The sequence below is a fragment of the Leptinotarsa decemlineata genome, unplaced genomic scaffold (genome assembly GCF_025532065.1).
Source record: "Leptinotarsa decemlineata unplaced genomic scaffold, Ldec_3_MD MMD2_tig00000199_RagTag_RagTag, whole genome shotgun sequence".
In the NCBI taxonomy this organism is placed as follows: domain Eukaryota; kingdom Metazoa; phylum Arthropoda; class Insecta; order Coleoptera; family Chrysomelidae; genus Leptinotarsa; species Leptinotarsa decemlineata.
This window is the reverse complement of record NW_027412544.1, coordinates 13,616,945-13,644,558: the sequence shown is the minus strand read 5'-3', so window position 1 is coordinate 13,644,558 and position 27,614 is coordinate 13,616,945. Positions and strand designations below refer to the sequence as shown.

Sequence of the window (27,614 nt, the reverse complement as noted above, 5' to 3'; positions counted from 1 at the left end):
ATATATATATATATATATATATATATATATATATATATATATATATATATACTTGGCAAGTTGACTTGGGTGTCACACCAATAGGTGGTTCCACTTATGTTTCGCTTGCGGTTACGCAGCTATTTTTATCCGAGGACCACCTGCCCGGTACTGACGATGCCCAATAGGCTGAAACAGCTGTCTATCGGTGGCTCTTAAATTGGAATCAATATAGGAGTGATCAAAAAGTACCTATCCATTTATTTTTTGATTTTCATTGAATTATTTTCCAGCAGCTTGACTGCTATATATATTAGTGGCATATCATTTACTGTTAACGCATTGAATAAATGAATATAAAAAAATCTCATTCATAACAAACAAAATAACAAATCAACTACAACAATTGTGAAAATATGTCCAGTACTAACTAAGACATCCTCCAACAAAGAAGTATTAGTTGAAGGGAATTGAAAAAACATTGTTTTTGACGGCGGTATAGATGGATATTCCTTTGAATTATACCGGCGATAGACATACTGCACTCATCAATAGAACCACCTTGGCTTTTTCCATATGAAGAAAATATTATATTATTTTCTGTTGGCAGTTTGGTAGAGGGGTAGTCGTGATATTCTTCAGTTCACTTCGAGAGCGCGTTGGATAAAAAGCTATTTAACATAATTCCTGATATAAGAAAAACCATCTTATTGAAGATATTGCAAGAGCTGAACTTCACTTTTGAAAAACAAGACAGAAAGATCATGTTAATAGAAAAATCAGAGATTGAAGTTAGAAGAAGAAACTATTTTAAAGAAATAAATAAAGCCAGAACACTGGGTGAATCTATTTTTTATTTGGATGAAATATGGGTCAATGAAAGTCATACCGTCTCGAAGATTTGGCAAGACCAGAACATCGAAAGTGGAAGACAAGTCTTTATGGAAAGTAGGTCAACTGGTTTGAAAATTCCAGTTGGAAAAGTACATCGTCTGATCATCATTCACATAGGCAGCAGTGAGGGATTCGTGAAAGATGGATTGATGATGTCTAAATCGAAGAAAGACTGTGAACTGAATCCAATAGGGTTGGTTTGGACTCAAGTTAAAGGATTCATCGCAAGGAATAACAAGACCTTCAAACTGTGTGAAGTAAAGAAATTCCTATACAGTGCTCTAGAAACATTCGACCAAGAAGCTTGGGAAAAATTTATCCACAAAACAATCAGAATCGAAGCAGAGATGTGGGATCTGGATGATCGCATAGACTCATTATCAGAAAAAATAATTTCAGTTGTCATCAATCCTAATGAAACTGATCCATTCAGTGAAGAAAAACTCAGCGAATCCCTGTGGACTTTTTTATGATTACAAATTATCGCAATATCTTATTTGAAGTGAGTATTTCCATTAAATCTATGAAATTGTTCATAAGGTTTATTTTTGACTATTTTACGTACAGTTGAGAAAGGAATTTTGGTCAAATCTGATGTTGCTTGTAATAGTTTGTTTTCCTCGAAACCAAATTTGAGATGTAGATTGAGATATACATTGAAACATACTCTCTGTGTTTCAATATTCAAATGCATGCGAATCTTATTCACTGGTATCGCTTTTTCGCATTGTTCACTATCGCTATTGGAATCACTACACAGGAAAAAGTCTGCGTTGTTATCACACTCGTTATTACTACTAGTACTTGTCCAAGGACGCCAGTTTTGAGTAATTATAACTTCAACAATATGGAATTTCAACACTCAACTCGCGAACAGTTCCTGAATTGAACACTGACAACACGACTCTTCTAATCATCCTCACATTCTATTGGTGACCGTAACATGACTTCAAATTCAATTTTATGACTCTTCAGCCAATCATAAAACTCGGTTAGTAAAAATTATCCAATACGAACCGCCAATTCTTCAGTCCACGTGGATCAGTTGGCAGCGGAATTATTTCTCTGTATTGGTTTTTTTGGCCTTTGAGATGCCGATAGCTTCAACTATTCACAATACAGTTTACTTCGACTATACCTGCGGAAGCACTGGCGCTTATTATTGAAGACAATGGGTTCAACATGCGAAAAAAGAACTTCGAAGACTACAAAGAGAGTGTAATCAAAGTTTTATGGAATTCCACAGCCAAGCAGTTGCAGGAATATTTTTTTGAAAAGTATAATCGCAAATTTAATCCATTCTCTGACATAGAACTTTTTAACGCAGGAGCTGCAAAAAATACTGAGCGCCGGAAACTACAAATGGATCCAACCAAGAGAAAGGAAACTTCATCTGCACTATCAGCAGACGAGCTGAGAAAAATTATTGAGCTTTGGGACGAAAACACTCCGGAAGGACTGCAGAAAAATGTTTTCCACGTTGCTGGTTATGAATTGGCCTGGAGAGGAAATGAAGGAGCGGCAGCACAACTCGAATATTTTGTGGAGGAAATTGACAATAGAGGGGAACCAACAGGATACATTGAGTATAACTCGGTTTTCTCCAAAACCTCTCAAGGCAGTTCAAAGAAAATGGCTGACAGTAAGTGGCTAGTACCGAATACACTCAACGAAGAAATATGCTTAGTGAGGCTGTAAAAAAACTAACGAGCAAGCGGGGCCCCATCAAAACGAAGCGTTTATTTTTTACGCCAAATCCAAACTGGAAGAATCCCAGTTCCAAAGGCTGGTGAAAGAACATAATACAATATCTTCCTGGTTCAAATCCGCTGCATCATTGATTGGAATTGATGTTAAAAAGAGCAAAATAACAAATCATTCTCTAAGGGCCACTGCTGTTTCAACTTTAGCCAAAACGGGAATTGGAGAACAGCAATTGATTAAAATAACCGGTCATGGTGGCAGCCACTCAATAAAACCATATCTGCAAATGGACTCCGGCAATGAGGTCTGTTTCAACTTCGGCAAAGACGATTCAAGAATCTCTGAATCAAGAACAAGCAACTACTTCTAATCAACCTGCCATAGTTTATAATAATTGCCTTTTCCATATGAACAATAATTACAATGGTTAAAATATCCGGTCGATAGCTAGGCGGTTCAGTCAATCGGCCGATGTGTGAGTCGATGGTATTCAAGCCGCAGGCCGAGCGCTCAATTTTTACTCACTATCGTCCAAACCATGTTAGGAATCACACATTAAAATGTAAGACCTCGTTAGTCCTTAGCTCGCACAAGTTTCGACTTCTGAGGGTTGACGTTCGTAGGGGTGCGATAGTTGGTTAATGAAAAAACATATTTTAAACATATTTTTTTAATTATTTGGTGCGCACGCCAGGTAAGTCGCAGTTCGTCATAAAGAGGTGTATTTTTAAATTACTGAAACATTTTTGAATGTGAGTTGCATTAATGATTGAGGGATTTTGTATCGTCGACACTTTATCAATACGCATTAATAACTCGATTTTAATGGATATCATTCCAGCTACTTGTACTATGTAACTAATTCATAAACACATTATCTTAATTTGACAACTTTTCAGCATCAACCTACGCCCGGTTAAATGATAATTTTCTCAAACAAATTAAAACGTAATATCATTTAATATTACAAAGCTCCAAACATTCCATCTGAATTTTATGTGATACACTACTTCATAAGTTGCACACTCAATGTAATGTACTGAAGCGTAGAAAATAACTGTCTGAATCGCATCCCGTTATTTTTCCAATCAGGAGGATGAGTACCTATGACTTCTAGAGAAGTGACTACAAGACAACCTTTACTTGTGTCAATGCTTCGAAAATAATAAAAAGTCTTTTTGGCAGAATTGTCCCAATATTCCAACATTTCGATAAAAAACAGACTTTATAAGTACTCGTAAATTGAAATCCCCGACGTGTCTGTCTGTCTGTCTGAACGCCATAAACTCAAATGCTACCGAAAGGATTTATTTACGGGTTTCACTAATTGGCAGAGTGATTCAAGAGGAATGCCTATATACTTATTTAATTCATTGATGTTTGGTCTGAAACGGTAGAAATATGGTGATGTTATCTGTGAGAAGTCGGGGCTATGGTGCTATCCTACGAGATTCAATAAAAAAATATGCGTAAACCGTTTCAGATATAACAAAACAATTCAATACATATTGTTTTTTATGGGTCTACAATATAGTACACGATGCCATATGTCTATCTTTTAAGGATAGCATACTATAACCATTTGATCTTTTAAAATAATGAATGGTCAGATATAATGTGGTAATGGGAAGGCTATTTAGATGGATAGGATATAAATCATTATCAAATTAATACGTTAGTTAGTTTGAACATTTCATGATCAATATATTAGGAGTTTTCACAAAATTGAAAGTATCATGTGAGAAAATAAATTCAAGCAGCCTGACAAATCAATGCGACAAGGTTGTATTTTTGTTACATGTTGTCTTCAGGTAGTGTCTACTCACCTATTCAAAAATTAGTTGTGGATATACTTTTTTTGTGTGAATTTTATTCAAAGTTATTATTATTAGTTATTAGCTGGGGTACTCGGCTTCGCTCAGAGAGTTGATATGAGTGGTGGTTGGATTAAAAAAAGAATCTCAAACTGAAAGGGCGCCGGATCTTTATATACTCCTATCCACAAAAACCTGAGATGTTCCCAAACGTTCTAGATCATTTTTGAACATTTCACAAAACTTCAGAATATTCTGGTATGTTCTGGAATGTTATTGAATACTCCCAATTTTTTTCGAATAATCTGGAGTGATTTTAGAGGACGGAAGTCCTCATCATCTTCAAAAGTACACCTTAAGATCTGAAAACTAAAACTTCCTTCTTGGATGGGACAGGAGGGCTATCTCACCATGTAACTCCCTTGATCTAGTCACGATTCACTGGGGTGTTCCAGAATACCGAATATTCCAGATCATTTTCGAACTTTCGAAAACGTTCCGCTATGTTCTGGAATGTGAGTGCTCTCGAATACATGTTCGAAAACATGTTCTGAAGTGTTCTAAACATTTTCAGAAGGCGAAACCTACCCCATTTATCGAGAATAGTGCGTCCTTCAGAAGTTAAAACGAAATTTTTTTTCTTGGATGAAGGATAGAGAGCTACCTCACCATATAACTCCATTAACCGTTCCACAATTATCTGAAATGTTCCAAGATGTTCCCGAACCTTCCAGACTATTCCTTAACATTTGAGAATATTTCGGGATGGTGAACTTTTTCATAGATGGGACATGGTGGGGCTATCACAACTTATAATTTCCTTTCTTCTCAAAATGATATGGGATGTTCCTTTTGTGGGAAGGACCATTGTCGTTGTTCATCCTTGGCATCAACGATGATGACTGTTACTAATTTTTGAAGTAAACTTACTTTTAATATTACTGGAGTTATATCCCAACGCCAAACCGTTATTTTTAACACTTCAACACGTATTTCAATCACAAGTAGCCATCCTTAAGAGAAAAAATAATCCTCAATCCAGTTCAATCCTCCTCTTAAAGATGATCACTTGGTGATTGAAACACGTGCCCAGGTGTTAAAAATAACGGTTTGGTGAAGGGATAGAATTTCATTAATATGTACTACTACACCAAAGGTTCCAAACAGTGCATCACAAGTAAACTTACTTTGTATTTCTCCTAAAACCATTGAAATAAAATAAACTCGTACTGAGATTGGTAACATCGACTCCTCTTTAAAAAAAGTTAACTATTTGAAATTCACTAATTTCTTTCAACTTGAATTGTGGATAATTAGGATCAGTATTATTATTTTTATTTTTCATACCATATTTTACTCTCTCAACAACTTCGTTGAGAAAAAAATGTGTAATCGAAATGTGGTAAAAACAATTGAACCGTTCACCACATGGAGTGAAATATCTCAAATATTGTCTAATAGAGAGTATATAATTAATATAATTCACAGTGTGGAACAATTTTTGAGAATATCTACTTTTTTCTAGATGTTTGACCAGTTGCTGTCCCTCTACAAATATCTTTCCACTAAATTAAAAAATTCTGTGAGCTGGATCCCTAGTCAAAAATTCTTTGAAGTAATACGAATAAAATTGACAATGCAAATTGATTTTCTGATGCTGCCTACCCAATTCAGGAATAACGAGTCAGGATTTATTGTAGTTCTGGTATATGAAATTAATATTTCATCAACGAGTTTTGCGGATAGAATATTTATTATGTTATTGGTGTGTATGTGTAGTTTGTTTTTGGGGGCTTAGGAATTATTGACTGACTATTGAAAAATATAATTATTCAGTATCAGATGAGATACTCACCACTAGAGTGTTTGTTTGGGTTGTGTCCAATATACATGTGACTTGGGAATAATATGTTCATCAAAAAATAACGAACGAGTTATAGAAATGGAATTGTATTGAATATCTGGCCAGTCAAATAATATATTCAGGGTAACTGATTGTTTACTTTTCGGAAAATGGATATGAGTAATAAATTATGTTGTTTTGAACGAAGGGTAGGCAGGATTATTTTTAAACACATTATTCAATTCAATTTATCACTTCTGTGACTCAAGTATAACAAAAACAGCGAAACTTATAAAAACTTACCGTGATTTAAATAACTCCCGTTAGAACTATGTTTCAAATCGGATCAAAACACATACAGGCGCACGCGCGTCTTGTCGAATTTACGTTCAGCTGTTTCTCTAAGCGTGTTGCGTGAAAAACTGATGGTTTCCATAAAGCTCAGCATGCCGTGACTGCAGTTTGAAGTTTGGGATGTTTTATGTGGGTGGAGTGGGGAACGCGATTTGTGACAACAGCTGAAAAAATCCAAACAGAATCAGGAATTTAATATTCGATATCACCAGAGATTAACATGTTTTCAAATAATACAGACCAATATTTTTTAGATGATTCAGCCCATTATTGCTATAACAGAAATAGTAAGGGATAAGAGATTCGATAACTTAGATAAAAGTTATTTATATAGTGGCACAATGAAAATATTTTTCCAGAGCACTATCAATGGCAATTTTTGAGATATTCGGAAAATTACTGGTGTTTCTTTCCCAACACCAAATCGTTATTTTTAAAACCTCGACACGTGTTTCAATCACCAAGTGATCATCTTCAAGAGGAAAATTAAACTAGAAACTAACGCGAAGCTAACGCTATTTATGCTATATAGGTATACCTTACAGGTAAACCCTACATGTGTACCACCCATATTTTGCCTTATCTATTATTTTACAATATATGTTTGAATGTTATAGCTGTATATAAAACAATTTTCAACTATATAAAAATTAATTTCACATTATTGCCTAGCAAAATTTATTTTTGCAATGTGTCAAAATGTAGTAATCAGTAAACCCAACAATATTATTTTAACAAGCTATATTGTATGCTATTTGGTATAGGTCGTCATCATTATTCATAATATTATTGTGTTTACTTATTTCCATACTCTCATAGGCATATAGTTGCCTGTTGTTGTTAACTTGTCTAACTAATCTTAATGAACTGAAGTCTATGGAATGGTTTTGTTGCAGAATATGATGGGCGACTGCTGATTTTTCAGGTCTTCCATATTTTAAGTGTGCTATGTGTTCCTTATATCTTACTTTAATAGATCTTTATGTCTGTCCATAATATTTTGCATCTGAAAGTCGAGATTTTGTTCATTCTTAACCTTATCATGTCATCTACAATACCCCTCGAGAAAACGTTAGTGGCTGCTATTTCCTGTATTGTACGTCTTTCTTTTCTGACCCTATCATGTGTTACAGGAAAAGTCAAAAGACGATGCACTAAAAAATTCAACCCAGCATGTTTGTGCTGTCCACAGTGATGTGAACTGTCAGGAATATAACTGTACGTGCTTGTTTCTTTTCTAAATATATCGTATTCTAACCCTCCATATTGGCTCCTCATTACCAAAACGTAGTTGTCCCTTATTTTCTAACTCATACGTGAATTTTATTGATGGACATCTATTATTAAAAAAAGGAAACAAAGTTCTCAATATTCGATTTTTTGGTATCGAATATCGCGAAAATATCATCCACATACCTTAGCCAAATCCTAGGAAAATACTTCGACTTTTTTTTGGTTTCCATTTCGAATCTGCTCATGAACAGATCTGCCAGGTAAGGAGACAAGGGGTTCCCCATGGCCGTTCCTTCCTGTTGTTCATAAAAGAAACCTTCTGCTTGGAACCGATTTTGTTTCATACACACATCAGTAAGAAAAACGAATTCATCGATTTCGTTATTATTGAAATTATTTTTCTCTAGTAATTCCCTGAGGTATTGCAAGGTCTGTGGAATTGGGACAATGGGAAGTAAGGAACTAACATCAAAAGAAACCAAAACCTCACCTTCTTGCAGAACCATGTTTTTTTGTATGTTGTATGAACTCTAAAGAGTTTTTTATACTATAACCTGGTTCCGCAATAGACAAGGTTTCAAATTCCTTAGTGAGCCATTTTGCTATTTGGTAGATAGGAGATCCAATAGCTGACACGATGATTGATTTTCCCGGTTTGTGGATTTTTGGGAGGCAATATAGTTTTGACACCGTTGGGTTGGAAACTTGTGACTTCCGTTTCAGTTGAGGGGTAAGTATGTTGTCGCATTTCTTGAGGACGTCTTTTACTTCAGCAATTTTCTTTGGTAACGGGTTCCTGGACAATTTCGCATACGGTCGGACTACTACGAAATGGTCAATACTCTCATTACTAACGGACCGTATGCGAAATTGTCCAGGAACCCGTTACCAAAGATGATTGTCGAAGTAAAAGACGTCCTTGAAAAAAGCGACAACATACTGACCCCTCAACTGAAACGGAAGTTACAAGTTTCCAACATAACGATGTCAAAACTATATTGCCTCCCAAAAATCCACAAACCGAGAAAATCAATGTGCTCCATCGTGTCAGCTATTGAAGCTCTTACCTACCAAATTGCAAAATGGCTCACTAAGGAATTTGAAACCTTGTCTATTGCGGAACCAGGTTTCAGTATAAAAAACTCTTTAGAGTTTATACAACATACAAAAAACATGGTTCTGCAAGAAGGTGAGATTTTGCTTTCTTTTGATCTTAGTTCCTTATTTCCTAGCGTCCCAATTCCACAGACCTTGCAATACCTCAGGGAATTACTAGAGAAAAATAATTTCAATAATAACGAAATCAATGAATTCGTTTCTCTTACTAATTTGTGTATGAAACAAAATCGTTTCCAGGTAGAAGGTTGCTTTTATAAACAACAGGAAGGAACAGCCATGGGAAACCTCTTGTCCCCCTACCTGGCAGACCTGTTCATGAGCAGATTCGAAATGGAAACCAAAGAAAAGTCAAAGTATTTTCCTAGGCTTTCGCTAAGTTATGTTGATGATATTTTCGCGATATTCGATACCAAAAAATCGAATTATGAGAACTTTGTTTCCTTTTTCAAATAATAGATGTCCATCAATAAAATTCACGTATGAGTTTGAAAATAAGGGACAACTACCATTTCTTGACGTTTTGGTAATAAGGAGCCAATATGGAGGGTTAGAATACGATATATTCAGAAAAGAAACAAGCACTTACAGGTATATTCCTGACACTTCACATCACTGTGGACAGTACAAACGTGCTGGATTGAATTTTTTAGTGCATCGTCTTTTGACTTTCCCTCTAACACGTGATAGGTTCACAAAAAAAAGACGTACAATACAGGAAATAGCAGCCACTAACGGTTTTTCGAGGGGTATTGTAGATGACATAATAAGGAAGCAGAAGTTAAGATTAAGAATGAACAAAATCTTGACTTTCAGAAAGGACAAAAATCAAGATAAATACTTCTCAGTTCCATACCACCAATATATGAAGAACTTAGGAAAGATTTTCAAGGAACTAGGTATGAAGGTGGTTTTTAAAGCAAGTCATACACTACAGAGCCTTTTGGGAAGTCCAAAAGACAAAGTCGAGAATTCGGAAAAGTCTGAAATTTACGAAATTGAATGTAAGGACTGCGATGCAAAATATTATGGAAAGACAAAAAGATCTATCAAAGTATGATATAAGAAACACATAGCACACTTAAAATATGGCAGACCTGAAAAATCAGCAGTCGCTCATCATATTTTGCAACAAAACCATTCCATAGACTTTAGTTCATTAAGATTAGTTAGACAAGTTAACAACAACAGACAACTAGATGCCTAGGAGAGTGTGGAAATAAGTAAACACAATAATATTATGAATAACGATGACGGACCTATATGAAATAGCATACTATATAGCTTGTTAAAATAATATTGTTGGGTTTACTGATTACTACATTAGGACACATTGCAAAAATAAATTTAGATAGGCAATATTGTGAAATTCATTTTTATACAGCTGAAAATTGTTTTATATACAGCTATAACATTTAAACATATATTGTAAAATAATAGATAAGGCAAAATTGTAAAATTAATTTAGGGTGGTATACCTGTATGGGTGGTACACCTGTAGGGTTTACCTGTATGGTATACCTATATAGCATAAATAGCGTTAGCTTCGCGTTAGTTTCTAGTTTAATCTTCCTCTTGAAGATGATCACTTTGGGATCGAAACACGTGTCGAGGTGTTAAAAATAACGATTTGGTATTGGGAAAGAAACTCCAGTGGTATACATTACTACACCAAAGGTTCCAAACAGTGCGTCATAAGTATATTCGGAAAACACTGGATTTCTATTGTTGGTTCTACATCATCCATTTCATATAATATATGAAAATAAGGCAAAGGAACTTTATCACTTTCATCACTTTTTTTCAAAACAGATCTACAGTTTTTACAATTTCAGTAGGCACTATCATAATGAATTCAGCTATGTGTTACAACATATGTATTTCTATGTTTCTCTTCAAAAAAATATCATCAGTCAGGTCATAAAATCTCGTAAGAGATTTTTCAAAAAAGTAAAGACCGATACTCCAATAACTTCAAATATATCATCTGCAGGAAAATGTAAATGACTATGCTTTTTTACGAGATTTCGTAAAATGGTACGAATGTTGGTCAAGAAGCAATTACGACCACAAATTAGGCCATGTTCGAGACCCATGTATTTCTCGACGTTTCTGTTCCAAAAAACTTTTTAAATTCAATAGGGGTCAAAATTTTCTATTGCTATATCACAGCAAAAAAATAGTTGTTTATGTACTTGATATACCAAGGAGAAATGTCGGAAAATGTGATACATATCTGAATATTGTCCTCATAAGCAACTCTTCTCAACTTTTCAACCTTTTCAACCTAAGATAGCACTAGTGGGATCAGCTGAAATGCCAATGAAGAAGTTGATGAGATTTGCTTGATGAAAAGTCAAAGTTGATTATAACTCAATGATGTAATTTCAAAACGGATTATTTCTAATAAATTCCAGCGCTGATTTCAATAGTGTTTTTGAATGCAATCTATTGAAGGAATATCGCAACATATTATAAAACAAAATCCTTCACCGCATCCGTCGGTCTGTCTGAGCGCGGTAAATACAAAATCGACAATAACGGATTCAAATACATTTTATTAGCAGGAATATTTGCTTCAATTTGTCTTCAATAAAGTAATTCGTCAATATTTCTATGCTCCACTTGATGTATCAGTTATTTCAGAATATAAACAGTAGCATTTTGTGGCAGCGGCGGATCGAGTGATATAAAAAAGGCAGGCAATGATGATAACATATAAATATGGTCCTAAAGAACAATAACAGAGACTTCGAAATTGCACGATATACTGCAGAATATCGTTTCGTTTGGATTAAAACAGAATCAGTGACTGAGGAGCTCATACGAGCTATCTACACTACAGAAAAATATGAAATCGTAAGACAGGGAAATGATAGCAGGTGATGGTGATTTTCACACCAAATCATCGCACTGGAGTTCTCAGTTCGGAGACCGACGAGAAGAAATATTGAAAGAATGACTAACTAAAGAGTATCTGGTTATACATAACACTGATGAATTTCCTACCTCCATCAGAAGCAACTGCCATTTATTGATAATAACTCTCAGCATATGAGAGAAACTAGAAGAGAAAAATATGAGTGATTACTAACATATAGTATTTGATATATATAGTAATGAAATAGGAAGAAGTACCGAAGGCTAGGAGATGAAATCTCTTAAGATATGCTGAATTTTACTCAAGATTTTGTAGTGGTTACTGAACTAACATTCACAGATCAGATCAATTATTAGTATTATTAGCAGTGGGTTTGATATGGTATTGTGGAAAAAATTCCTGGTTGAAAAAAGAGCTAAATTCTGTCCATGTATCCATCCAACAAACAAAGTAACCCAAACAAAGATAGATACGTGATCAAAGCATGATCACCACGCACATTTGCATCTATTGGGTAAAATAAACAAGCCTCCTTACGCTGGCCAATCAGATTTACCTGCAATCGGCTGTCGGACTCAGTTAGCACAAGAAGAACGCGCCAAATTTCCGCTGACAGCAAAGGTTTTGGAAAATGATATATATGTCGATGACATAGTTACACGATACTATTCCATTGGAGAAAGCTATTGAAATTTGTTATTGGTCCGTTTTCGAGTTACGTAAATGGTCATAAAACTGTTCGTATCTCGAGAAAATACCCAAAAGTCATTTATAATCACAGAGCTTTTCATTCGATAATGAATCTGACCCAACGGTTGAAATTTTGGGATTTAAATGACAATCAGCTTCAGATATTTTCCACTATAATATAGTTTCAAATGATCTCGAATGCACATAACGTGCTATATTGTCAGATGTAGCTCGTATTTTTGATCTTTTGGGAAGTTCAACTCCGATAACAGTATATGCTAAAATTTTAATGCAACCTCTTTGGAGTTTGGGATTTTTTTTAAAAATTTTAGGAATTCATTGGGATAACTCGCCTCCTGAAGAATTATGTAAACTATAGTGTAAATATAAAACAGTCCCTTATTCGATGTGTGAATATCACGGCTCGGTGTTTAGTATTCTATAGTTATCAAAATACAGAAATTCACGCATTTTCAGATGCAAGTGAACGAGCTTACGCATGTGTTTGATATTTTAAAGTTATTTCAGATACCTTTCAGGAAACATATTTTGTTTGTGCTGAGTTTAAAGTAGCACCACTAAAAACAATCTCTATTCCCCGCTTAGAACTTTCTGCGGCAGTTTCACTATCGAATTTATTTTCCATGATTTTAAAAAAATACAAGGCAAACTGAAATTCTCAGAAATTTCTGCATACACTGACAGTTTGATTGTTAAACGTTTGATAAAATTCTCACCGCACAGTTGGAAATCATTCGTCAGTAACAAGGTAACTCACATTAAGGAAATAATAGCCTCGTCTCACTAGATTCATATTTTTTTGGAAAATAATGTCACTGACTGTGCAACACGTGGTTTTTCCTTTCGAAAATTATCAACTGCAATGAATGGTTCCATATTCCGTCTTGGTTGCTCAAGATTATTTCTCTAATGCAGAGCTAGTATCTGATAAAGAAAGAAAACTCACACTTACCGCAATCGATTCCGATAACTTTGATTCATCTTTTGCCACAAAATAGGCCTCAGTTTCAGCAATAACCTCTTCATTCGAACGAAAGTTCTAAGTGGTGAGCATTTTTTGGAGGTCTGCAAACAGCCAGCTGGAAGCCAAATCTGGCGAATGTGGCATATACGGGAGCAATTCGAAGTCCATTTCATGTGATTTTGGCATCATTTTCATCAATTCGTGACACTGTGCATTGTCTTGATGAAGCAGCACTTTTTTTTTTCTTCAAATGGGATCGTTTTTTCGAAACTTCGACCTGTAAACGCTTCAATAATGCTATATAATATTCACTGTTGATAGTATTTTCCTTCTTGAAATAGTCGATACACCACGCACATCCCAAAATACGAGGCCATAACCTTTCCAGCCGAATGTTGGACGAGGTTCACCAGTTGTTTTCCACTTGCACAGAATCATCAAGACGTTCTTGATTTTGGTCAACAGTGAGCTCGCGCGGCACCCACGTTGAAAAGATCTTTCTCATAGTCAAATGTTCATGCAATATGAAGCCAACACGTTTTTTTGATATCTTTACAATCTCACACTTCACTTTTCGATCATTCAAAACGATTTTGTGTGTTTTTTCTGGTGTTACTGCCTCATTGAAACGTCCACTGCGTTCTGCTTCATCGGTGTCTCTACGACCACGTTTTTCCATTAAGAAGCAGTTTTTGATTCATTGCTTTAAAAATAACAAAATTAGTGTTACTTCAAGCAGAATTATTCACAAAATTAGTTATGTATTACGCTTCAATATGTGTAATTGATGACTTGTTTACTTTATGGTAATTCACTTAAATGAAATGATTAAAAACACTTTTGTCTAAATACCACTGGAAAATATTTCATTTATACGACCGGTTTCGAGTTTGTTCCCATTATCAAGTATAAAACTGAAATCTGAATTTTGAAACATCAATTTTTTAGAATTTTCAGGTATGCTGCAAGGACATGTTTTTGAGAGACAGGATGCCCACTTAAAATACCATCCTGAAAATTCTAGGGGTTGTTAAACTCATAAATTCAAGAGAGAACATCTACATAAATCAAGTTGCTCGTTTAGGGGTATATGTTTCTGGTTTTCAATTGATTTGTTAATTTCCACGACCTCCAACAGATTCATTTTTTTCCCTTTATTACATATATGTAGGATTTTGAATTTATCTTCATTTATCTTGTGGTTTGATTCTTGAAGATGTTCGTACATTGCAGATTTTTTGTCCAAAGAGACGTGTTCACGCAGTCTTATTTTAAAATTTCTACCGGTTTGGCCTGTATATACTGCAGAGCATTCGCCACACTCTATTCTATATATATCTGACTTTTTCATTCTATCCCGTTTGGGTTTTGCATTAAACAGGGCTCTACCTAAATTATTATTACTTGTGAAAGCTGTTGAAATTTTGTATTTAGAGAAATAATTTTGAATATTATCTGAAACTTTACCTGAGTTATTGATGCTATTGTACTTGACTATATTGTATTCTTGACAGTTTGGGTATAATTCACTCATAAGTGTTTTGTGAGTTTTACCTAATATTATCTTTTTTATTAGGGAAATTGGTATCTGATTGTTCACTGCAATTTGCTTCCTTATTTTTATTTCATCTTGCAATCCCTTTACCGGAAAAGAATTTCTAAGTAATATTAATTTAGGTAGAACCCTATTTAATGCAAAACCCAAACGGGATAGAATGAAAAAGTCAGGTATATATAGAATAGAGTGTGGCGAATGCTCTGCAGTACATACAGGCCAAACCGGTCGACATTTTGAAATAAGACTGCGTGAATACGTCTGTTTGGACAAAAAATCTGCTATGTACGAACATCTTCAAGAATCAAACCACAAGATAAATGAAGATAACCTCAAAATCCTACATATATGTAATAAAGAGAGAAAAATGAATCTGTTGGAGGACATGGAAATTAACAAATCAATTAAAAATCAGAAACATATACTCCTGAACGAGCAACTTGATTTATGTAGGTCTCCTCTCTTGAATTTATGAGTTTAACATCCCCTAGAATTTTCAGGATGGTATTTCAAGTTGGAATCCTCTCTCTTAAATACCTGTCCTTGCAGCATACCTGAAAATTCCATAAAATCGATGTTTCAAAATTCAGATTTCAGTTTTATACTTGATAATAGGATCAAACCCGAAACAGGTCGTATAAATAAAATTTTCCAGTGGTATTTATACGAAAGTGTTTTTATTCATTTGATTTAAGTATTACACTTTATTTATAATTGCCGTCTTCCAAATACAAAGAAATCCGGCACATTCACCATTTTTGAATTATATAGGACCATAATATTCATTGTCAAAATAGGACAATCAGTCTCCATTTTGCTGAGGATATTTCTAATTTGAGAAATTTAAACCGAAAAAATTTACAAAAAAATTATATGTTCTTGTCGATGATGATGGGATTTTGAGGTTTGGCGGTCACATTACGAACTCAGGTTTGACTTACGATAGGAAACATCTTATTATTTTTCCAGGAAACTCTCATTAACGGATTTAATTTTCTAATATTTTCATAGGTTATACTCACATCCTGACGTACAAACCTCAACCATTTTTTTAGTTCAACATTTTTTGATAATTTCGTCAAAATGAGATATATCAAGCCTAGTTAAAAAACGTCAAAAATATTGGAAATCATCCCCCAAGTCATATCAACCTCCTATGGGAAATCTGCCTGCTCTCAGGGTTTCACAACTCAAAACATTCTCGTGTGTTGGGTTGGATTATATTGGTCCTCTCTCACATAACCATGGAAATGTTAAGAGGTTCCAAGTTATAGGAAAGCTATATTTGACTGTTTGTGTGTTTCACCACTAAAGGTATGCACTTAGAATTAGCCTCAGATCTGACAGCCTCATTGAAGCGCTCCGCAGATGTATTTCTCGTTGAGGTGCTCTTCACATCATTGTATCAGTTGCTATTTTTAGCTTATAAGAGTTTGTGATGGACTGTTTGGAACCTTTGGTGTAGTAATGAATATTACTAAAGTTTTTCCCAACACCAAACCGTTATTTCAACACCTCGACCCGTGTTTCAATCACCAAGTGATCATCTTCAAGAGGAAGATCTTCCTGGTGATCGAAACACGTGTCGAGGTGTTAAAATAACGGTTAAGTGTAGGGAAAAACTTCAGTGTAACTCATAAGAGCTATGAAAAACAAATTGAATTGTTGCATCTAGAAAGTTATTTCCAAAGCTAGGAGAGGTTCACACAGACGGCGAAAAATTGAAAATTATGCATTTGCCGCTATATTAGGACATTTCACGAAATCACGCCTTCCTCTGAGAAAATGTATGTGACTTACATGAATGGCACCCCGCGCCGTCTTGATGATACATGAAATCACTGGACGGTGAGGCACAACCATAGTAAAAATCAACCAGTAAGTCCACTCCCACTACTTTCATTCATAAATTCACAAAGTTCTCGGTAACCTCGAAACGAAGTGCGGAGACAATTTCGTTCTTTTACCATAGGTGTGCGCTCATCTGAAAACGAAATTTAAGGTCATAGAATATTTTGTGGTAAATTACTTATAACCAACTACAAAAACTAAAAACAATAATAACAACAGCGAATAAACTAAACACAATATCAATATCCGACCGTTTATTATAACTAATCCGATGTCCGTGGTACCGTCAAATCCTTCGATACTACAGCACTGAACGCGTTTGGTGAGAATATCATCTCGGGCGGATCACGTGATAAGAGAGCCTACGGGTTGTAATGTTCTACTGTGGCACAACATTAATGCCATGCCGTGCTCAACCTGTTATCAATAACTACCAGGATAACTGATCATTTGTTTATTTTTTTTTAATATTTTCTTTTTCCGAATAGTCTTCTTGTTTGTAAATATTTTTCGATTTTATGACAGGATATCTCATCTTCGTTTGGAAAATATTGTTCACTTTTTAGAGAATTTCTAAAAAGATATATTTTTTTCCTTTCAAAGATTTCATTGGTAATTATAATGAAATCTGTTTGTTTAAAGGTGATTGACAATGTTTCGTGATGAATTTCACTAGTTCGGACTTCCATTGTCTACTATATAAAATGATTTGAAATCCCTGATCCTACTGCATCAATCGAAAGGAAGTTGTACCAGATTTTGAAAAAACACCAAGTCTATTTTTCGGACAAGGAAAGATCATGGCTAACACCGCACCACAGTAAGCTCCCTCACTTGAATGGTCTACCCAAAATCCACAAGAAGGACGTTCCGCTTAGACCGATCATCAGCTCCAGAGATTCGGCTACTCAAAACTTGTCTAGATTTTTACTTCCTTTAATACAACCATTACAAGGAAAAACATCGTCTTTTGTGAAGAATTCAAGGCATTTTGTCGAACTACTAGGGTCAATTGAGGTTACACAGGAAAATCAACTAATTAGTTTCGACGTGGAAAGCCTTTACACCAACGTTCCGGTCGAAGAAGCACTCCAAATCATACAGAGAAAGCTATCCGAAGACGGGAACCTGAAAGAGAGAATGAATCTACCTATAGAAGTAATTATGGAATTACTAGGATGCTGTGTACGAAACTGTTATTTCCAACTGAAGGACGAATTATTTACACAAGATGAGGGACTGCCAATGGGATCGCCACTTTCACCAGTCATAGCCAACATATATATGGAGTGGTTTGAAACTCTGGCTATTGAAGAAGCCCACAAGAAACCTCGAGTCTGGTTGAAATATGTTGACGACACCTTCATAATATGGAACCATGGGAATACTGAACTAGACGCCTTTCTGAAACACATCAACAGCGTGAGACCTTCCATCACTTTCACAATGGAGAAGGAAATCCACAACGAATTGCCATTCTTAGACGTTTTGGTGAAGAGGACCGACACTAAGTGGGAAACATCTGTATACCGAAAACCCACTCATACGGGACAGTATCTGAACCACGAATCCAACCACCATCAATCGACAAAAAAAGAAATCATCAAGACTCTATTAGACCATGCTTTTGGGCTCTGTAATACAAAGGAAGGTCTCGAGAAGGAACTAGACATCATCAAAAATGATCTTCAGCGGAATGGATACTCCAAAGCGATGGTAGAAAAGGACTTTGGCTAAGAGACAGCAGGAGCCTCGCAAGGAAGAGAAGCCGTCACAACCAGTGCTTGCACTTCCCTACATCAGAGAATTATCGGAGAGGATAAGAAGAATTGGTTCCAAGTACAACATTAGAACCTGTTTCAGATCCGGTAACATTATCCGTAGCAGCCTCACGAAAACCAGGCCCCCAAACGCGGACTGCGATTCCAAGAATTGCATTTACCGGATACCCTGTGAGTGCGGAAAATCCTATATTGGTGAAACTAAGAGGCCATCGAATGTTCGCATTGCCGAGAACAAGAAGCACACACAGCGAGGAGAAACCAGCAAATCAGGAATAGCAGACCATGTTTGGACCCATCAACACAACATCGAGTGGTCCCAAGCTGAGATCTTGCACAGAGAGGAACATTGGTTCAGGAGAAAATTTAAGGAAGCCGCATACATGTTGTCCAACAACGTATTCAGCCAGGCCAGCGTAGATATACGAAACATATGGAAACCCATCATCAAACGAAAAATGACCAACTCCCTATAAAATAATCATCTCTCGGAGGAATCAGTCCAGTCATCACCCGAAGACGATTGTAGATACCAACAATCGAAACGTCGTGAACTAACGTGACTTGGAATCTCTACACTTTTTTATTTTTTATTATTTTCTTTTTTCATTCCTTTAATTTTTATTTATTCAATTATTATATTTTTACTTGTAGGTTATTTCACTATCATTTCATTTCAGGTTTATTGTCGCTTAATATAATTGTTATTTTCAACTATTCTTTTTTAATTATTCTTTTTTACCTACTTGTTTCAGGGATTTTAAATCATTTTATATAGCAGACAATGGAAGTCCGAACTAGTGAAATTCAATGAAATCTGTGTTTGAGAAATTAACCACTCCGTTGGGTACTGCAGATATTTACATATTTCATAAAAGGATATTTTGCGTTACTAGATTGAATACAATTGTACTTGAAATATGATGATATGGTTCATGCAATGGAACTGGCCGATACTTGATGATTCAAGTAACACTTCATTGTGAGATTTTCACTTAACAATACACAAAAACGCGACATGTATTTCACTGTACAATAGGTTCTTCACGAATATTCCCTACTGAACCATCCTGTCACGTGAAGTGTGTTGCAATTTTGTAAACTGTTGAGAGAAAATCTCACAACAAAGAGTTATTTGAGTACGTGCTATGGTTCAGGACAATAATGTTTTTCTTAGCTGGGCGGAAATGAAACGATACTTTCAAAAAAATTCTACAGACTCACCCACTGTCTATTTTCGATTTACTCTATTTTAAAACGATATGGTGTGATGAGAAAAAACCTTCCTAGCTTCCTACGTCTTCACTAGTATATGGATAGTGAAAAACTTCCGAAGGAAGTAATCAAGAAACATTTTATTGTCAGATTTTCACTAAACAGTTTTCCAAAAACGCAACACGTGTTTCGCTATATAATAGCTTCTAGGTGTGTCTTTACTAAAAACACGCCTGAAGTACAGTTAGTAAAGATACGCTTGAAGAAGCTATTGTATAGCAAAACACGTGTTGCGTATTTGTAAATTTGTTTAGTGAAAATCTCATGAATTGTTCTTCGAATACGTTATGGATTTTTATCAAGTATCGGCCGATTGCATCACAAATTCCAAAGGAAGGAAAAAAGTTGAACATACTATTCGTGGTAGAACTGGTCATATTTGATGGAAACCTTTGATCAAGAATTCAAGTAACATTTTGTTGTGAGATTCTCACTAAACAGTTTACAAAAACGCAACACATGTTTCACTGTAGAATAGCTTCTTCAGGTGTCTCTTCATTGAAGACACGCCTGAAGTATACATAGTTAGTGAAGACACGCGTGAAAAAGCTATTGTATAGCGAAACACGTGTTGCGTTTTTGTAAATTTGTTTTGTGAAAATCTCATGAATCTTTCTTCGACTACGTTATATATTTTTATCAAATATTGGCCGATTGCATCACAAATTCCAGAGGAAGGAAAAAAGTTGAACATACTGTTCGTGATAGAACTGGTCATCTTTGATGGAAACCTTCGATCAAGAATTCAAGTAACATTTTATTGTGAGATTCCCACCAAACAATTTAAAAAAACGCAACACGTGTTTCGCTATACAATAGCTTCTTCAGGTGCGTCTTTACTAAAGACACGCCTGAAGTATAGTCAGTGAAGACACGCGTGAAGAAGCTATTGTATAGCGAAACACGTGTTGCGTTTTTGTAAATTTGTTTAGTGAAAATCTCATGAATTGTTCTTCGAATAAGTTATATATTTTCATCAAATATCGGCCGATTGCATCACAAATTCCGAAGGAAGGAAAAAAGTTAAACATACTGTTCGTGATAGAACTGGTTATATTTGATGGAAACCTTCTATCAAGAATTCAAGTAACATTTTATTGTGAGATTCTCACTAAATAGTTCACAAAACCGCAATTCGTGTTTTACTATACAATAGATTCAACAAGCGTGTTCACTACTGAATAATTTTTATATGAACATTGTTCTCGTACATGAATCCTTGACACGTCTATATCAGCATCGAGTGGAAGCATTCAATACTCTGCTTCATACACTATAAAATTTGATAATTATACTTTGACGAATATCTATCCTAATGATGAACTTGGTTATGATTTGAATATAGCAAGTGAGGTTGATATATGCAAATAGTTTCGATTCATTACTTATTCAATGCAATGAGTTCCTGGAATGTAAAATTATTATCAGCGATTCAATAGGTACAGAACGTCACGCCTGAAGTAGCAATGTTAGGTATAGTGAAACTCATGTTGCGGTCTACTTTAGAGAAAATCTCTCAGCACAAAGTTCTATATCAATTGAAACTCTTCAAACGGAGGAAACGGAAGAAACGGATAAAAAATCGATTGAAAAGTACTATTGTGGATTAATAAAATCAAATTACACTGTAATCATTTATATCACTGGAAGAGAAAGGTTTCCAGCATCATAATAAAGGATATTATATACAGCGTGACTCACGGTAGATGGTAGGTTAAACATTTATGGTAAACACAATGCAGGATTTTTCTGAAAATTTCACACCTTACATTTCCTTACCTGTCCTATCGATGAAAAATATCTCCAGCATTGCGGCGTTGCACTTCTATTAAAAAGTCCTAGCAATTTCATTTTTTTAAATAGAATACCCCATATATAATACTTTTTTGTCGAGAATGTCCTATACCTATCTCTATCGGTTTTCGAGATGAAAAATAATTTGTGCTAAATATGGTCCAAAACATAGCTTTAATTGAACTTAAGTACAACAGTACTCTCATGAAAAGTTAACATTTTGATGATAGTTCGGACAAACTCGAAATATTTCATCAGATCCATGAAAGCAACTCCATATCATACAGGGCGAGCTGAAATTACTATTTAGTGGTCGAAAGTTCATGTTTTTCAATGAAACCCCCTGTATATTGCTTGATAAATTGTAAGATGATGAAAAATGCTTCAAGATGATACATTATGTCTCTATACCTAAATCACAAAGGTTTCTTAATAAAGTCACTTCTTCTGCAAACATTATCTTTTTAAAAATTTGGTTGTAAGTAGCAGTGGAATCATCAAGATTATTACAGTTTGGTTACTTTCACAAGTAATTTACAAATAGTTATCGACGGTGTTTCGAAACATCTTTCAAAATGATAGCAATTATCATTATTCAAACGTAATTCTTATGAAATTATTTATTACACATGAACAAAGTGATCAAATCATTGTCAGAACTTGCAGAAAATTCAACCAAATGTATCCTGAATTACCACCAATGAACGAGAGGAAGTTTGTAAGGAATTTCATTAGTTCGGACTTCCATTGTCGGATATTATATAAAATTATTCAAAATACCTGAAAGAACTGATAAAAAAAGAATAATTGAAAAAAATACCTGAAAATAACAATTATATTGAGTAAAAAACCTGAAATGAAATAACAATGAAATAAAATACAAATAAAAATAGAACAATTGACCAAAAATAAAAATAAAAGTTAGCTTTTTATTTTTATAAAAGATATTCTATCAACTTTTTATTTTTACTTCTAATTTTTGTTCAATTATTTTCAAATGTTTTTTCAATTGTTCTATTTTTCATTATAAATTATTTCACTGTTCTTTCATTTCAGTTTTTTTGCTCAATATAATTGTTATTTTCAGCTATTCTTTTTTAATTCATCTTTTTTTGTCAGTTCCTTCAGGGATTTCAAATCATTTTATATAATATCAGACATTGGAAGTCGGAACTAATGAAATTCGTCATAAAACATTGTCAATCACCTCCAAACAATTTGTAAGGTTACAAAATAATTTTCTTAACTATGGCTCAACGTTAAAGTACCTTCAACATTACCAAAACCTGTTACTTTGAATGAGGACAATACTGTTAAGGAAATGTAAGATGTGAAATTTTCAAAAAAATCCTGCGTTGCGTTTACAATGAACGTCTAACCAACCATCGACCGTGAGTCACGTTATACAATTACATAAACGTCAAATTGTTCGAGTGAAAAATTAACAGGATTCATTATTCAGATCGAACAATCGTGAAGAAGTTGCCGATATGATTTTTCTTAGGAAAGAAAAATAATTTGATTCACAAATCAATGAAGCTTTAATATTGCTTCTCTTCACAAAGTAAACTTTGGGCAATTCGAGTGTTTCCTTTTCTCACCCTCGCTTACAAGATTCGCTAGCGCGTGACAAATTTAACGTTTCGCGTCTGGAACCAGCATTTTTTATCAGATTCCACCAGAAATTACCGTCTTGCTAGTAAGTCTTCATTTGGGGTTGATTTTAAATCTTTCGTCGCCAAATAGGGGTGAGATGGGAGCGTGTCACAAGTAATTATCATACTGTCAAGTTTTTTATGGGTTCCTTTATTCAGACTAAACTAAATGTATCGTGAACTTTTATAGCGGGGACTGCGAAGTGATGTTGAAATAAAAGGAACATGTTTCATCATGAATAAAACTAACTTGTTTTACGACTAGATTTGTTTAAAGTAACGTTAATGATACTGTAAGGAACTGTGACTTGATCGAAAGTCAAATGCCTGCCATCAGCTAGCTAAACAGTTATAAATCTCCCTCAATTTGAAGAAGAAACATTTTTCCGAAAAAAATACTTTATTAATAAATTTTGTAGAAAAACTATACAATTGGCTGAACTAAAGCTTTATGAATATATCTACAACTTCTTTAAGCATCGTTTTATAATATGCAAATTGTACTATGTCGATATTTTGTTCAGTATACAAATAAATATTATTATTGTTATCACTATTTTTTCTACCGAAGGGTTAGCTGGTCAGGCCCTGTCCCCGAGGCTCCGACAGACTTGAAAAGGCGCATCAGTATCATTAACCAGTGACAACTCCCCACACCGTGAGATGAATGATCATTGGGTACGAGAATCATATACCCTAAGCTGACGCAATGAGCAAAGAATGACAGCCTTCTACATTCATCCTGACAAGATTTCTGTTTTCGTGCGACAAGCCGGCATGATATTGATATTCGAGAGTAAAGAAGCCTTCATTCCACCATGGACTCCCATCACCATCTCAACAGAGTGGTCTGGATAGAGTCTGCAGAGTTCGAAGCGTGAATCTCGTTATTTCATCCCTTTTTCCCTCCTCTTTTTGGACGATATTAGTCTCGTCAGGAGCTGAAAACTCCACGACAAATGTCGTCTTGATCTGGTGGTCGAGGAGGACTACATCAGGCGTATTAGCTTGTATGAGCCTGAGGGTGGGGATATGAATAGTGCCAATAAATTCAGCATTTCTCGTTTTTCACAACGGATTCAATATCCCCCCGAAGCGTAGGGCAACACCAGTATTTCGTCAATACCGTAAGAGTGCTGTATGTAGTAATAAAGCACTCTAAGGGCCGCGTTATGTTGATGGATATAGGCTAAGACCGCAAGTGCATTAGGGTCTCGTCTTGCTTTGATGGTCGAGAATAACTACATCAGGCTTATTAGCTTGCGTAGGACAACAACCGTTGAAGCGTCGTAGATGGTGAAAAAGCTAAAGCACTCTAAGGGCTGCGTTATGTAGTATTATGATTACTTTAAAAAATCTGCTTTTATTTTGGTAACACATTTTTTGGTTAACAGATAAGGATTATTAACTGTAATGCATTTTTTGCAGTAGTGTTGCAATTTTCATTTCCGCTGTGATTGTACGAGATTTGTTAAGTAATTAAAAAAGTACCAAAAATTCAACAACTCGAACAGAAATCAAATAGTATGACGATTCAGTCGAGAAGGGACAAAGACTGAAAGAATATAAATACAGCAAGATTTGGAAAATGTCTGCAAAAAATACTGGATTTTTGTTTCAATTGATTTTCTTTCAGTTTGTATCTGAAGAAAACTTCTGCGGCTGATCTACATATTCAAACAAATCACTGAGTCAAATCATTAGTGAATTTATTTTTTTCTCGCTTCGTAAGTTTTTTTTATATAATGATGAATACGTAGAAAATCAAAAGTTTTTTTTTTCCATGAAAAATATAACTTGAGATTATGGTTCTTGGAGTTGATATTTCTGTTATACTTTTATTGTTGGTTATCCTAGAAAGTTGAAGTTATTCCTGCCGGGTAAGAATAGTATTTCAAAGAATTCCTGCCAATTTCTACTTCGAAAGAGTGAGTTGAAAAAAACGTGAATTTCTATGTACTTAGGCCTTAGGAGGTTTTATAGGTGTCCACACTGTTTAGTTCGAAAGCTGAAGACGAAATGGCAACTTGAGTGTATTTTTTAACAAATCTCATTACAATCTCATGATCAGTTCAAGATCATACTTTTTTCAATAAGAAAATCTTTTCCAATTCATTAGTAAACACTTTTTGAAATTGGTTCAGTGCTTAGTTAAGAAAATTTACCACTGAATATTTCTATTCTGCAGATAGTCGAATTTACCTGAAAATGATTATTGAATGTTGATTTGTGTGCTTGAAAAATTCAAAGAACGTTCCAGTTCCGTACTTAAACAAACATTATGGTGAGCGAGAAAATATGAAACGGAGAAATAAGGATTTGTTACCGCCATATCAAAACACTTTTGGATAAAAAATAATTTTCTTAAACAACATATTGTACAGAAAACAATTATTTGAATTTGTTTTTGTCCTATACGAGTATTTTTGGAATCGGTCCTACTATTGTCATTCATTTTAGCCAGTTAGCAGAACTTCGAGAATTGCAACTATTTTATTTCTTATACATAGTTTGAAAGTTATTCATCTATTTAAATTTATATAAACCAAATGAACATAATATGTATAATTCAATATATGATTTCACCAATTCAGAATATAACTTGTATAGTACCACAATCTAGCGTCTTAGATCATCTTAATTTTTTTTCAATATCAACTCTAGGTCCAAACTGAATCTGAATGCATCGTTGAAGTTATATGCAGATATTGTTGATTTGGATATTTATATGGATATTTATTTGGATGTTGGGATAATTGCTATTGAGTTTGTGGATAGTGAAAATATATCTTTTATACTTACCAATGATATTCGAAATCACGTGTGAAAATTCATTAAAAGAAATCTAAAGTATTCAGAAAACATCAATTCCATTGGTTGAAGTTCTTTACAATATTCGCGACTTCAATTCTTTGAAATACTTGTAAAATGTATATTTTCAGTTTATTGAACATAGAGAGAAATATTATATGTATGTATTAAAAATAATCAATCATACCTCGGTTGAGTGAAATGTTTGATAGGCAGGCTATTGAATACGTATCCATAGACTGATTTGAATCGGGTTGCCGGCAATCGAGAAATTCATCTAAGGAGTCAAGTATATGCTGTGGATTGCAGCAATGCGAATCCTTGTTATCGATGATTAATATTTGAACAGGACTGGCCGATACTTGATGAAAATCCAAGCGTGAACTTAGTTCACGCTTGAGTTTTTTTCATCAATGATTAAGTTAGTGCTGATTGACGGAAACACCCATTTTGAAACAGAAAAACTTTTTTTAGAAACAAATACATACAGATTTTGCATACCTATACTACGAAATAAAAATGTATTGTATTTTCTTTTACTCAATCTTTCATGAATCAAATGAAACATAGTATCAAATTAATCATAACCCCCAAATTTGGTAAAATATATTTAAAACATTTTCTGATTGATTCGGCCGTTACTTGATGAAGATCCATAGTAATTTCAAAAACTGCACCTCACGATTTGATCTCCACAAACTTTATTTGAAAAAATATAATCAATTATATTTTTCCAAATAAAGTTTGCGAAGATCAAATCGTGAGGTGTAGTTTTTGAAAATATTTAAAAAAGTTCATCAATATCCAATCCTCTATAATGATGAGGTATTACTATGAACTAGGATTGTGTTAGGCGAATGCATTTTGCACATATAAAAACTGCATGAATTCAAAATATTCACAATCTTCTTCTCTTGAGGTGATGAACAATCGAAGGTCTAATTGATTAAAAAAATGTTATTAGTATGAAAAAAGTCAACATCATTGACATCCCGTCTTTTGGCGGGGAATTTCGGAAACCTTATTTCTATGTATAATGAAAGTAAAAACATAATATCATTGACGTAATAAGCACTCTCCATTCGATCTAACGTCAACTCAACAATGCAGCTTTTTCTGTGTACGCGAAAGAAACTTCTGCTTTTCGTTTGGAAATGGACGAACAGCATTATAATGACAATTTCATGATATTTTTCTTGAAGGCAATTTTCTGATCAATATAATAATATTTGAGCCTTGGAAAGTACATACAAAACATGACGGGAACTTTGAGTATGCTGTTTGGTGTCATATTGATACTATGAAAATGTGAACGCTAAACGATAAAGACTACATAGTTTCATAAGAGATGAATGCGAACAATTCTAGTCTCTTGGAAAACAGAAAAAGATTTTACCTT

The 27,614-nt window shown here is 34.5% G+C and overlaps 1 protein-coding gene across 1 annotated transcript in view; it reads right to left on the bottom strand.

Moving 5' to 3' along the window:
* The window catches only part of stumps (DBB domain-containing protein stumps), a 148,445-nt gene extending 141,749 nt beyond the window's left edge, over positions 1–6,696 (bottom strand). Inside the window, exon 1 of the mRNA XM_074172979.1 lies at positions 6,538–6,696. The gene's annotated coding sequence lies outside the window, so the exon portion shown is untranslated. The remainder of the gene's footprint in view (positions 1–6,537) is intronic.
* Positions 6,697–27,614: the final 20,918 nt, after the last annotated feature.